This window comes from Pleurodeles waltl, chromosome 4_2 (genome assembly GCF_031143425.1).
Source record: "Pleurodeles waltl isolate 20211129_DDA chromosome 4_2, aPleWal1.hap1.20221129, whole genome shotgun sequence".
NCBI classification, from domain to species: domain Eukaryota; kingdom Metazoa; phylum Chordata; class Amphibia; order Caudata; family Salamandridae; genus Pleurodeles; species Pleurodeles waltl.
In genome coordinates, this window is record NC_090443.1 from 525,503,598 (window position 1) to 525,516,595 (window position 12,998).

A 12,998-nucleotide genomic window follows, 5' to 3' on the forward strand; every position below is an offset into this window, starting at 1 on the left:
TGGTGATCCCGAGAGAGATTGTCTGCTAACTGATTCTGAATTCCTGGAATAAATTGTGCTATTGGGCAAATGTGGTTGTGAATCGCCCAATGCCATATTTTCTGTGCCAGGAGACACAACTGTGTTGAGTGTGTCCCTCCCTGTTTGTTTAGGTAATACATCGTTGTCATGTTGTCTGTTTTGACAAGAATGTGCTTGTGGCTTATTATGGGTTGAAATGCTTTCAGCGCTAGAAATACTGCCAATAATTCTAAGTGATTTATGTGAAACTGTTTTTGGTGAGTGTCCCATTGTCCTTGGATGCTGTATTGATTGAGGTGTGCTCCCCACCCTATCATGGAGGCATCTGTCGTTATTACATATTGTGGCACTGGGTCTTGGAAAGGCCACCCTTGGTTTAAATTTATTCTGTTCCACCATTGAAGCGAGGTGTATGTTTGGCGGTCTACCAACACCAGATCTAGAATTTGACCCTGTGCCTGTGACCACTGTGATGCTAGGCACTGTTGTAAGGGCCGCATGTGCAACCTTGCGTTTGGGACAATGGCTATGCATGAGGACATCATGCCTAGGAGTTTCATCACCATTTTGACTTGTATTTTTTGATTTGGATACATGGCCTGTATTACATTGTGAAATGCCTGAACCCTTTGTGGACTTGGAGTGGCAATCCCTTTTGCTGTGTTGATTGTCGCCCCTAAGTATTGCTGTGTTTGACACGGCAGAAGGTGTGACTTTGTGTAGTTGATTGAGAAGCCTAGTTTGTGGAGGGTTTCTATGACATACTTTGTGTGTTGTGAACACCTTTTTAGCGTGTTGGTTTTGATTAACCAATCGTATAGGTACGGGAACACATGTATTTGCTGCCTTCTGATATGTGCAGCTACGACTGCTAGGCACTTTGTAAAAACTCTTGGCGCAGTTGTTATTCCGAATGGCAACACCTTGAATTGGTAATGTATCCCTTGGAATACAAACCTTAAGTACTTTCTGTGTGAAGGATGTATCGGTATATGGAAATATGCATCCTTTAGGTCTAGTGTTGTCATGTAGTCTTGTTGTTTGAGTAGTGGGATTACGTCTTGTAATGTCACCATGTGAAAGTGATCTGATTTGATGTAGGTATTTAATGTTCGGAGATCTAATATAGGTCTCAGACTCTTGTCTTTTTGGGGTATGAGAAAGTACAGAGAGTAAACTCCTGTTCCTTTCTGGTGTTTTGGTACTAATTCTATTGCTTCTTTTAGTAGTAATGCCTGAACTTCTAGTCCTAGAAGATCTATATGTTGTTTTGACATATTGTGTGTTTTCGGTGGGACGTTTGGAGGGAATTTGAGAAATTCTATGGAATAACCATGCTGGATAATTGCCAGCACCCAAGTGTCTGTTGTTATCTCCTCCCAATGTTTGTAAAATTGGCTTAGTCTCCCCCCCCACAGGTGTTATGTGTTGGGGATGTGTGACTTAGAAGTCACTGCTTGTTTTGAGGGGTTTTGGAACTTCCCTCTATTTTTTTGGAATTGTCCCCCTCTATATTGCCCCCGAAAACTTCCCCGCTGATATCGGCTTTGATAAGTGGGCCTTGCTTGTGAGGTTGTGGCCTCTGTAGGTTGACTTCGAAATCCTCCCCTAAATTGTGTTTTGCGAAATGTGCCTCTGCTTTGTGGGGAGTAGAGTGCGCCCATGGCTTTTGCGGTATCAGTATCTTTTTTGAGTTTTTCAATAGCAGTGTCGACTTCCGGCCTAAACAACTGCTGTTCATTAAAGGGCATATTCAGCACGGCTTGTTGTATTTCCGGCTTGAATCCTGACGTACGCAACCATGCGTGTCTCCTTATCGTTATTGCAGTATTTACTGTCCTTGCAGCCGTATCTGCTGCGTCCATTGATGACCGTATCTGATTATTGGAGATACTTTGTCCTTCTTCTACCACTTGTTGTGCCCTTTTCTGGAACTCTTTGGGTAAGTGTTCTATGAAATGCTGCATTTCGTCCCAATGAGCTCTATCGTCTCTTGCCAAAAGTGCTTGTGAATTGGCAATGCGCCATTGGTTTGCTGCTTGTGCTGCAACTCTTTTACCCGCAGCATCGAATTTGCGACTTTCCTTGTCTGGAGGTGGTGCATCTCCCGAGGTATGAGAGTTCGCTCTCTTGCGAGCTGCCCCAACAACCACAGAATCTGGTGTTAATTGCTGCGTAATATAAACAGGGTCTGTTGGTGGTGGCTTGTACTTCTTCTCCACCTTTGGAGTTATGGCTCTGCCTTTTACAGGATCCTGAAATATTTGTTTGGAATGTTTTAGCATTCCCGGGAGCATAGGTAAGCTTTGGTATTGGCTATGAGTGGAGGAGAGTGTATTAAACAAAAAGTCATCCTCAATTGGTTCTGAAAGCAAGGTGACGTTATGAAACGCAGCTGCCCTTGAGACCACCTGCGTGTAGGATGTACTGTCTTCAGGTGGTGACGGCCTCGCAGGGTAACAGTCTGGGCTGTTATCTGATACAGGAGCATCATAAAGGTCCCATGCATCAGGATTATCTTGACTCATTGCAGTATGAGTCGGGGATTGCATCAGTGGTGGAGTGGCTACCGGTGATGTGTGCATTGATGGTGGTGGAGATGGTGGTGGAGTTGTTTGTCTTGCCACCTTTGCCTGTGGCTGCTTGGCCTTTTCTTGAAAGGCAAGTCTTCTTTTCATTTTAATTGGGGGAAGAGTGCTTATCTTCCCTGTGTCTTTTTAAATGTGGAGCCTTCTTTGAGTGTATTCTGGCTCAACAGATTCAAGTTCCTCTCCGAACTTATGTCCTTGCATTTGGGAGGACAATCCATGTTCCTCTGTGTAGGAACCTGTTTTCGGTTCCGAGGCTGGATGTTTCGGAATCGAAATCTTTTCGGTCGCCTTTTTGGGCTCCGAGGAAACCTTTATTTTCGGCGTTGTGGTGTCTCGGTGCCGAACCATTTCGGTACCACTGTCTCGGTGCCGAATCTGCTCGGAGCTGCTGTCTCGGGCCCGAGATTGTTGTGTGGCGGTATCTCAACCGCAGTCGGATGACTTCGTCACATGCATGCCCTTTTTCGGTGCCGATGATTGGTCACCTATTTTTCGGGTTAAGCCATGGCCTGTTGGCGGTGGCGTCCCCTGGGCTTTTGTTGTCTTCTCATTTGTCTTATGTTTCGACGTCTTACTCACGGTTTTCGGCATTTCTTCTGGATCGAGCTCGTCCGAGTCAGATTCCTGGATGGGGAAGGTTGTTTCTTCCTCCTCGAAACGCCCTTGTCCTGTCGGTGCCGACGCCATCTGCAGTCTTCTCGCTCTTCAGTCTCTTAATGTCTTCCTCGACCGAAACGCTCGAAAGGCTTCACAGGTATCCTCCTTGTGCTCTGGAGACAGACACAAGTTAAAGACCAGATGCTGATCTGTATATGGATACTTGTTATGACATTTTGGGCAGAAGCGGAATGGGGTCTGTTCCATCAGCCTTGGAGACACGTGGCCGGGCCGACCAGGCCCCGACGGGGGATCGAAAAAACCCTGAAGGGCCACCGGAGCTCTTCAAAAGTTGGTGTCGATCTGTTGTAACTAACCCGATACCGAACGCAAACAATACCGACGATTTTTCCGAGATTCTAACTAACTTCCCGACCCGAAACACGGAGCGAAAAGGAACACGTCCGAACCCGATGGCGGAAAAAAAAACAATCTAAGATGGAGTCGACGCCCATGCGCAATGGAGCCGAAATGGGAGGAGTCCCTCGATCTCGTGACTCGACAAGACTTCTTCGAAGAAAAACAACTTGTAACACTCCGAGCCCAACACCAGATGGCGGGATGTGCACAGCATGTGTATCTGCAGCTACACATGCCATCGAACATATAAATATATATATACATCCATATATATATAAAAATATATACATACACACACACACATAGATATATGTATATACATAAAATTATCCTTCTTACAGTACATAGAGGATGGAGCGTAAGAGGTTATTGGCTCACCTTATGCAAATAAATTACGTAATACTGCTTGTCCTACCGCAGCATCCATTCTGTCCGTAGCTTCTAGGCAGTAGTGCTGGGTAAAAGTGTGAGCACGTGTCCATGTTGCCACCCTGCAGATCTGGTTCAGAGGGATTCCAGCAAACAGAGCTGCTGAAGTGGATACTGCTCTAGTGGAGTGCGCTCTGACACCGGATGATAATGGCTTCCCTGCCAACTGGTGGCACAACTGTATGGCAGAAGAGATCCAGCGCGCTATGGTCTGCTTCGTAACGGCTTTACCTTTATTGATCTTTCCATAACTGATAAATAGTTGTTCAGATTTACGGAAGTCGCTTGTCCTTTGTATATAAAATTTTAAACCGTGTTTAACGTCTAGAGAGTGTAGAGCTCGTTCCGCTGCAGTTTGTGGATTTGGAAAAAATGCTCTGAGAACCACCGGTTCATTTAGGTGAAAAGATGATGGAACCTTAGGTATAAATTTTGGATTAGTTCTCAAAATGACCACCTCTGGCTTGAATTGGAGGAAAGGTGGAGAAATTGTGAAGGCTTGGATATCGCTGACCCTCTTCGCTGACGTCAAGGCTTGAAGGAGGGCTGTTTTAAAAGAAATGAATTTGAGATCCACCTTATGAATGGGTTCAAACGGATGTTTCATTAATTGGGAGAGCACAATGTTCAAATGCCACTGCGGCGCAGGACGATGAATTGGTGGAAACATCCTAAACAAACCCTTGAGAAATTGCTTTATTATTCTGGACGACCATAGAGAAGGTGACTGAGACGGGATATGGCAGCCAGGTGCACTCTGATAGATGAATTTTGAAAGGCCGGATTTAGCCAAATGCAATAAATATGGCAGAATCTGTTCCGGAGAAGACCTTAGAGGATGAACGTTGGAAGTTGAGCACCATAAGCAAAACCTCTTCCACTTGAGCTTATACGTTCGGTTTGTAGACTGAGCCCTGGCACAGGCAAGCACCTCCCTGCAATCTCGAGGGATATCTAGTCCATCGAATTCATAGAATTCAGGAGCCAGGCTGATAAACGAAGAGATGTCGGGTTGGGATGACGAACCTGACCCTGGTTCATAGTTAACAATTCCGGTATGGTCTTTAGTCGAACGTGAGGTTGTTCCGAAAGTAATAAAAGCTCTGTGAACCAGAACTGGCGTGGCCATCTGGGAGCAATTAATAGAACCCTGCATGGTTCCCTCTTCATCTTTTGCAGAAGTCTCGGGATGAGTGGAAGCGGGGGAAAAGCGTATGCATAAATCCCTGACCATCTGATCAAAAACGCATTCCCCTTTGATCCCTTCTGGGGTCGCCAGCTTGCGAAGTGTTGGCATTTCTTGTTGTCTCTGGTCGCGAACAGATCTAGACTGGGTTTGCCCCAACGACGAAAGAGACGGTCGAGAACTGACTGAGTTCCCACTCGTGGCAGCTGGTTCGAGTCCTGCTTAGGGCATCTGCCCAGGTGTTGGTGATCCCTGGGAGATGTTCTGCTCTGATGGAGATTCGATGTTGAATTACCCAATGCCACAGCTTTTGCGTCTCTAGAGATAATGCTCGAGATCTCGTGCCTCCCTGTTTGTTGATGTAGTGCATGACCGTGGTATTGTCTGTTCTTATCAAGACTGAAGAATTCCTGATGTTTGTGAGGAAGGATTGGAGTGCTAAGGCAACCGCTCTTAACTCCAATACATTTATGTGGAGAGTCTATTCTTGAGTGGACCATTTCCCCCTCACTGAAAGATCCTGCAAATGAGCACCCTAACCCTCTAGGGATGCATCTGTTGTTATTACGTGCATGGTCTTGTCCTTCAGAAATTATAGACCGTCTGAGACGAGAGGAGTATCCTTCCACCACTTGAAAGCCTGCTTTGCTGATGGGGTTATTCGGATTACATTGTCGAAAGAGCCTTTTATTTGTTTCCATTGATTGTCTAATTGCTGTTGAAGTGTCCTCATGTGCAGACGACAGTTTTTTATCAATGGAATGCAAGACGATAGTATCCCCAGAAAAGACTTGTAAGTCCGCACTGAAGCGGACTTTCTTTTGCTGAGACGTGATGCTAAGTCTCGAAGTTTCTTTCGCCTGTCCTGTGAAGCAGAGGCTTTCACGTGAACAGTGCCCAAGATGGCTCCTAGAAAAGTGATGTTCTGGGTAGGATCTAGGTGAGACTTGGGGTAATTGACTGTCAAGCCCAAAGCTCTGAAAAGGGATAGACATGTCTCCGTGTCTCTGGCAGCCTTCGATGTTGTTCGTGCCTTTATTAGCCAGTCGTCTAAATACGGGAACACTTGTACCCCTAATTGTCTGAGGTGGGCTGCCACCGGTGCCAAAACCTTGGTGAATACTCTTGGGGCCGACCTGAGGCCAAAAGGCAACATTCTGAACTGGTAATGAATGCCTGCAACCCTGAACCCCAAGAATTCCCGATGATTGGGGTGAATGGGAATGTGGAAATATGCGGCCTTAAGATCTAATGATGTCATAAAGTCCCCTCGGTTGAGCAGGCGCAGGACGTCTTGAAGGGAGATCATGCGAAAAGATTGTTTCTTGAGGTATTTGTTGAGCGAACGAAGATCTAAAATAGGCCTCAAGTCCCCTGTCTTCTTCCGGATAAGGAAAAAGCGGGAGTAAAAACCTGTTCCCCTCTGGCTCCTTGGTATGACCTCTATTGCTCCCTTTTTCATTAAAATAGCAATCTGATCCATAAGCTCGTTGAGATGGGCTGGCGGGGGAACTCTTGGTGGTACAGGAGGGGGAGGTTGACTGAATTCCAGTGTATGTCCTCGGTTGATAATATCCAGTACCCATTTGTCTGAAGTTATTCTGGACCACTGGTGTAGAAATTTGGAAATTCTGCCCCCTATAAGAGTGTTGATATAGGGGCTGGGTGCAGACACTTGATGAGGGTCAGTGCTTCCTTGCCGTCTCCTTGGCCTTGAAAGCCGGCTTTCCTCTCGTTTGTTGCCTGAAGTGAGCGGATGACTGTTGACGAAAGGAATGCGGTTGTTCCTGGCCAAAGGTTGATCGAAATTGACCTTGGTAAGAGGAGTAATGACGATATGGTTGAGAGCCTCCTCTATATGAAATGGTTCCTCTCCCTCTCGCTCCCCAAAAGGGCTGTCTTTTGGATTGTAGCGTTGCCAAAGATCTGTCTGTCTCAGTGTCTGCTTTAATAGACTGCAACGCATCATCGACATGCTTGCCAAACAAAAGCTTGCCATCATACGGCATGTCCAGAATCTTTAATTGCACTTCAGGCCTAAAAGAAGTAGCTTTGAGCCACCCCTGGCGCCTGAGTACTGCCGCCCCGGCCAACTGGCGAAAACCTGTAGAGGAAACATCAATGGCAGAGTCTATGATTTCAGCCGAAATCTTTTCACCTTCTTGTTGAATCTTACGTGCTTCTACTCTACTGTCCTCAGGTAACAGGTCTATAAATTGTGACCTGTCAGACCACATCTGGCGATCGTATCTCCCCAGGATTGCTAGAGAGTTTTCTGCTCTAACAGTGGTGGCCGCCATAGTTGAAAACTTTTTCCCTATGGAGTCAAAACGACGTCCTTCCTTGTCTGGGGGGGCAGTCAGAGATGCCAATGGATTCCTGGACCTCCTCTGAGCTGCCTGCGAAATGACCGAATCCGGTTTAGGATGGCTAATCAAACATGCTGGGGAATTGTCTGGCGCCTTATATTTCTTCTCAAGTCTCGGCAAGACTGCAGGAAAGGAGGATGGAGTCTGCATGACCTTTAGGCCTTCCTCCCAAATGAAATCAACAATGGGTATGGCCCTTACAGACTTCCTAGTATCTTCTTTGAAGTCATAAAGAAAACAGTCTGACTGCTTCGAAGTAATTGGCAGCTGGAATCTTTTCGCAGCTCTTTCCATGACACTATGGAAGCCACCAATGTCCTGCGGTGGAGAGTCCACTGGTGGTGGTGTAGAAGGAGATGGAGTTTGGATCTGATACTCATCCCATTCAGGAATGAGAGTCCGAGTCCTGTATCTCACCTTCTTCTTGCTCGTCCTCGGATGAAGGTGAAGCAATACCCTGAGCAGATGAAGGTGCTGTGGTAGGGTCTGGAAATTCTGAAGGTCTAGCCGGAGTGGACATTGGTGTCTGTGGAGGTTGTACCGGGGTAGAAGAACCAGGTGGAGGAAATCTCGAATAATAATCCTGCATCATCTGTTGAAGGTTGTTTATCAACGAGACCGGCATCTGAACTGTCTGTTCTTGTTGTCCTTGAAGTTGTAGATGACTTTGATCCTGCTGGTCCGAATAAGGCTGGAGATCCTCCTCTTCATCCTCCTCTTGGCACTTAATGCGTAGTTCAGATGGACTACATGCCACCAGAAAAAAGCCATCATCAGAATAAACATCATCGTCATCATCTTCGTCAGCAAATAGATGCTGCGGAGGAATTGGTGCGACCTTACTGGGCAATGTATGTGATGGAAGCAATAGAGAAGACTTGCTCTTTATAGGTAAAATTCTCTGCGGTAGGTAAGGAGATGCTCCAAAATGAGGATAATGCGTTGTCGATGGAGCTGCCGTCGACGGAGCACTTGTCGATGGTGTTCTCGTCGACAGAGCCGTCGTCGGTGGAGTCGCTATCGGTGCCGCCAGCGTCGATGAAGTTGCCGTCGACGATGTCATTATTGCCACGCTTTCCGTCGACGAGGTGCGTCGTCGGTACTTTCGTCGGTGAAATCGACGGAGATTTTCTGAATTTACTCGTCGATGAATGCGTTGACGGTAAAGATTTCAGCTTCTTACCCATCGACGGCCTCTTTGTGATCTTCAGGGTGTGAGACGACGATGGACCATACTTCAAACTCACCGACGTTATCGTCGTAGATGACAGCGGAGACGAAGTTACTATCATCGGTGATGGAGGAGCCGTAAACGTGGTCGTCGCTGTAGTCGTCGACGAAGGAAGGCCTGTCGTCGACAGAGCGCTCGTCGACGGTGTAGATTTTCTGGACGCCGACGGTGGAAGTGAACTTGAAGGCTTTTTGAGCTTCTTTGATGAAGAAGCAGGTGTGGATAGTTCTGAGTGAACCTTGCCACATGCTACCTTGGATGTTGAAGGTAGTTCCTCCAGCTTGTCCTTAAATGCATGCAGCTTCTTAGCTGACTTACTGCTCTTGGGGGATAGGCTCTCCACAGACCTCTTCCTTTTCTTTGAGGTCACTGAAGTGTCACTCTCCTCCTCCTCAGAAAGAGCTTCCCTGGCCTTTCTTTTCTGGAGCCAAAGTAGGAGCCTGGCTTCTCTGTCCCTCAGAGTCTTGTTGGGAAAGGTCCTGCAGATCTTACAGTCCTTTACCTTATGCTCTGGCTGTAGGCAGTAGATACATTCCTTGTGAGGGTCCTCACAGTGAGGTCTCAATTTTCCACAGGTCCCACAAGGCCTAAACAGACCTTTTCTTACTGTAGACATGATGGAAAAATTCTGCAGTAAGAGCAAAGTGAAAGTTTCTAAGAATTTCTCTTGAAGAGATAGAAAACAAAGCAGAGCTCAGGGAGACTCCCTTACACACGACGTGCGGTAGAAAATCTGACAGACTGAGCCTCTGTGCTGAGGATTCTAAAGGGGTGGTCACGCCTGATTGGCTGAAATTTGGGCTCTTTCTAAAGAGGCTGATAGTTCTACAATTGAATGTGTTTCTCCTATTGACTTCAATATAAAAAAATAAATAAAGAAAAATCTCTAATTATTGCTTTCTATGTACCGTGGGACTCCCGCTTCGACGACGGGGAATGATTCAAGCATGTGAATCTATGAAAGATACCCCAATACTGGAGAAGTATGGTTAGTGCTATAGAAAGCTAAGATGAGGACATGTTTTCTGAGAGTTCAAGTGTCTTCCTCATCCGTTTCAGTAAAATAGTGTAAAATGCAGAGAGAAACACTGCACTTTTAACATGAGCAGCAGTATCAGTTTATTCCCCAGTAATAAACTGCAGGGTTACCACTATAGAGTACTAATGAACATCAAGAGAGCGAACATTTTGAATTTGACACAAAAGTGAGGCAGTCCTGAAGGCCATTTGAGATGTTAATGCAGGTATGACACGAGGTGGTTAGAAATACGGTGGGGAGGGGATGAGATTTTAGTAATTTGAGACATAATTTATTTTTAATGGGTTATTCACATATTTACTTACATAAAGGCTAAAATCATGTTATAGTTAAGGTAGGTGTTAATACCTAAACTTATGTTAAAAAAAACAATGTTTAAAATGACACAGTTGGGTGTAGGAATGGGATACACGCCAACCTTAATAATGTCCAAAACTCAACTAAGCCAGTTATAGTTTAGTAAACTAACTTAATTTGTGTCCCAATAACACTGCTTTTGACCTCACATATCCACTCATATGTTAAGTTACAATTTTTGGCTTCAAAAAGCACACATTGCATAAGTAGTTCCTGGCACTAAAGGGAATGTGCTCTTCTGAAAGAGCAGAATGCCTTCACTCACAATGAAGTTAGCCAATGGCCCAGGTGAGCTTCCCCAGGTGTGCGCTGTAGTGGACAGAAGAAAAATATAAACAGCAGACCAATGGATAAAGAGGGCAGAAAGCCCCTGTAAGTAAAAATATTATACATATACATTTTAGTAATATAAAATTTCTTAGGTCACACCATACTTAAGCATGGATACTGCCTCAAGAATTCTCTGCCCTGGAGGAAGTACTTGTTGAACGTGCGACAGCACTTCCAGGTTTCAGCCTTACAAATGTCAATCAGAGGAATCCCAGCATAAAGGTTTGCTATCACTGCAACTCCTGTGGAATGACTCCTGTCGACAAGGGTCTGTTGGCACTCCTGTGACAAAATGTGACCGCTGCAGAAACCCATCTAGCCATATTGTTTTGATACAAGCTTGCATTCTTAAACATGATCATAAAACACAAAAAGCAGGATCTGATTCAAAAACACAACTTTTCAGACAATGTAAAACCTGAAACACTTTCCAACACCCAAAGTGTGCAATGTTTTTTGTCCTGTCAAAAAGATTAGGCAAGAGAGATTTAGGGAAAACGTGCTTTTTTAAAGATTAAATTACAACCTTTTTTGAGGAAGAAATAATGTTATCAGTAAATTTACTTTTCCCACTTGGAGAGCTTCAAGTATGGATCTTTTATTGTGTGCTTCCAGTTCACTGATCCTTCTGGCTGACATTAAGACTAGAAGCATGGTTGTTTTCCATTAAACATATTTTAAATCTACTTTATGTACTGATCCTAAAAAGACAACATTAATTGAGACACAACTATATTTAGCTGTCTTTTAACTGGGTTTGAAAAAATAGATAGGGGTGATGGGATAGAAATGGTATTGTGGTATCTAGAAATCACTTAAAGGTGATATTTAACTGAGGTATACTTTAGTCATGATGTACAAGTTACTTAACTTTGGTAACAAAATATCTGGTAGATATATTCCAGTTGTAGATTCCTTACCTTAGAATTTTCTTCGAGCAATACCCATGCGCGTTGGTAGGTGGCATTGGTCGACTCCACAGGCATCATAGTCGCCGTGATGACGTCGGGAGTAGTATATAGATGCCGCCCTCGCGCAGTGACGTCAGTTTCTTTTAACCACTTTCCACGCCAGAGCGCGGAGCCGCTAAGAACACTGAGATTGGTGCACCAGAGCTAAGGACCTGAAAGGGGAATCTCTGTCCCTAGAAATCAGTTCGCAAGTGGGGAGGATGGGTGGGCGGGTAAGGAATCTGCAACCAGAATATGTCTCTACCAGATATTTTGTTACCGAAGGTAAATAACTTGTACATCTGATAGAGACTTCTAGCTGCAGATTCCTTACCTTAGAATAGATACCCAAGCAATGCAATCCTCAGTGGTGGGCTGCGAACCAAGATCATACTAGAAAGTCCTGCAGGACCGAATGACCAAAGTAGCCGTCTCAACTGACCCGACTATCCAGGTAGTAATGCTTAGCAAACGTGTGCAGGGATGCCCACGTAGCTACCTGACAAATAGCCAGGACAGGAACTCCGCGTGCTAACGCAGTGGAAGCAGCAGTTGCTGTGGTAGGATGAGCACACAAGCCTTCAGGAGGTTGCTTTTTAGCCAAAGCGTAGCACATTTGATGCAAAGAAGTACCTATGGAGAGATGGAACGCTTTTGCACCGCCTTCCCTTTTTTCGCACCCAAATAGCCAACGAAGAGTTGATTGTCCACCCGGAAATCTTTAGTACGATTGAGATAGAACGCCAATGTTCTTTTGGGTCCAGATGGTGGAGTCTCTCCTCCTCCTGGGAAGAATGTGGGGGTGCGTAGAAGGTAGGCAAAGTGATGGACTGGCCTACATAAAATGGTGTAACCACCTTAGGAAAGAAAGAAGCTCTAGTGCGTAGCACTACCTTGCCAGGATGTACAGACAAGTATGGAGGTTTAGAGGAAAGGGCCTGAAGCTCACTCACCCTGCGAGCAGAGGTGATAGCGACCAGAAAGACAGTTTTGAAGGTAAGGAGCCGCAAGGGACAATTACGCATTGGCTGAAAGGGGGTACACATTAAATAAGTAAATACAAGATTAAGGTCCCACTGAGGCATGATAAATGGAGTGGGAGGAAATAAATGGGTGAGCCCTTATAGGAACCTACTCACAATAGGAGATTTAAAGAGTGAGGGCTGATCAGGTAGCCTAAGAAAGGCGGAAAGGCAGATAAATGCCCTTTAAGGGTGACAAAGCAGAGCCCTGCTGGGCTAAAGAAAGAATGAACAGAAGAACCTCTGACAGAGGGGCAGAAAGGGGATCAACAGATTTGTTGGCACACCATGTCACAAATGTATTCCAACGACAGGCGTATACAGTTTTAGTTGATGGACGCCTGGCTGCCAAGATGATATTGCAGACTTCGGGTGGAAGGGCAAAAGCCGTCAAACTGTTGCCACTCAATCTCCACGCATGAAGGCGGAGGTTGGACAGGTTCGCATGCAGAACCG

The 12,998-nt window shown here is 45.5% G+C and overlaps 1 protein-coding gene across 6 annotated transcripts in view; it reads right to left on the bottom strand.

Annotated features, from left to right (window-relative positions):
- SMG7 (SMG7 nonsense mediated mRNA decay factor) overlaps positions 1–12,998 on the bottom strand; it is a 468,256-nt gene that overhangs the window by 63,829 nt on the left and 391,429 nt on the right. The window lies entirely within an intron of this gene.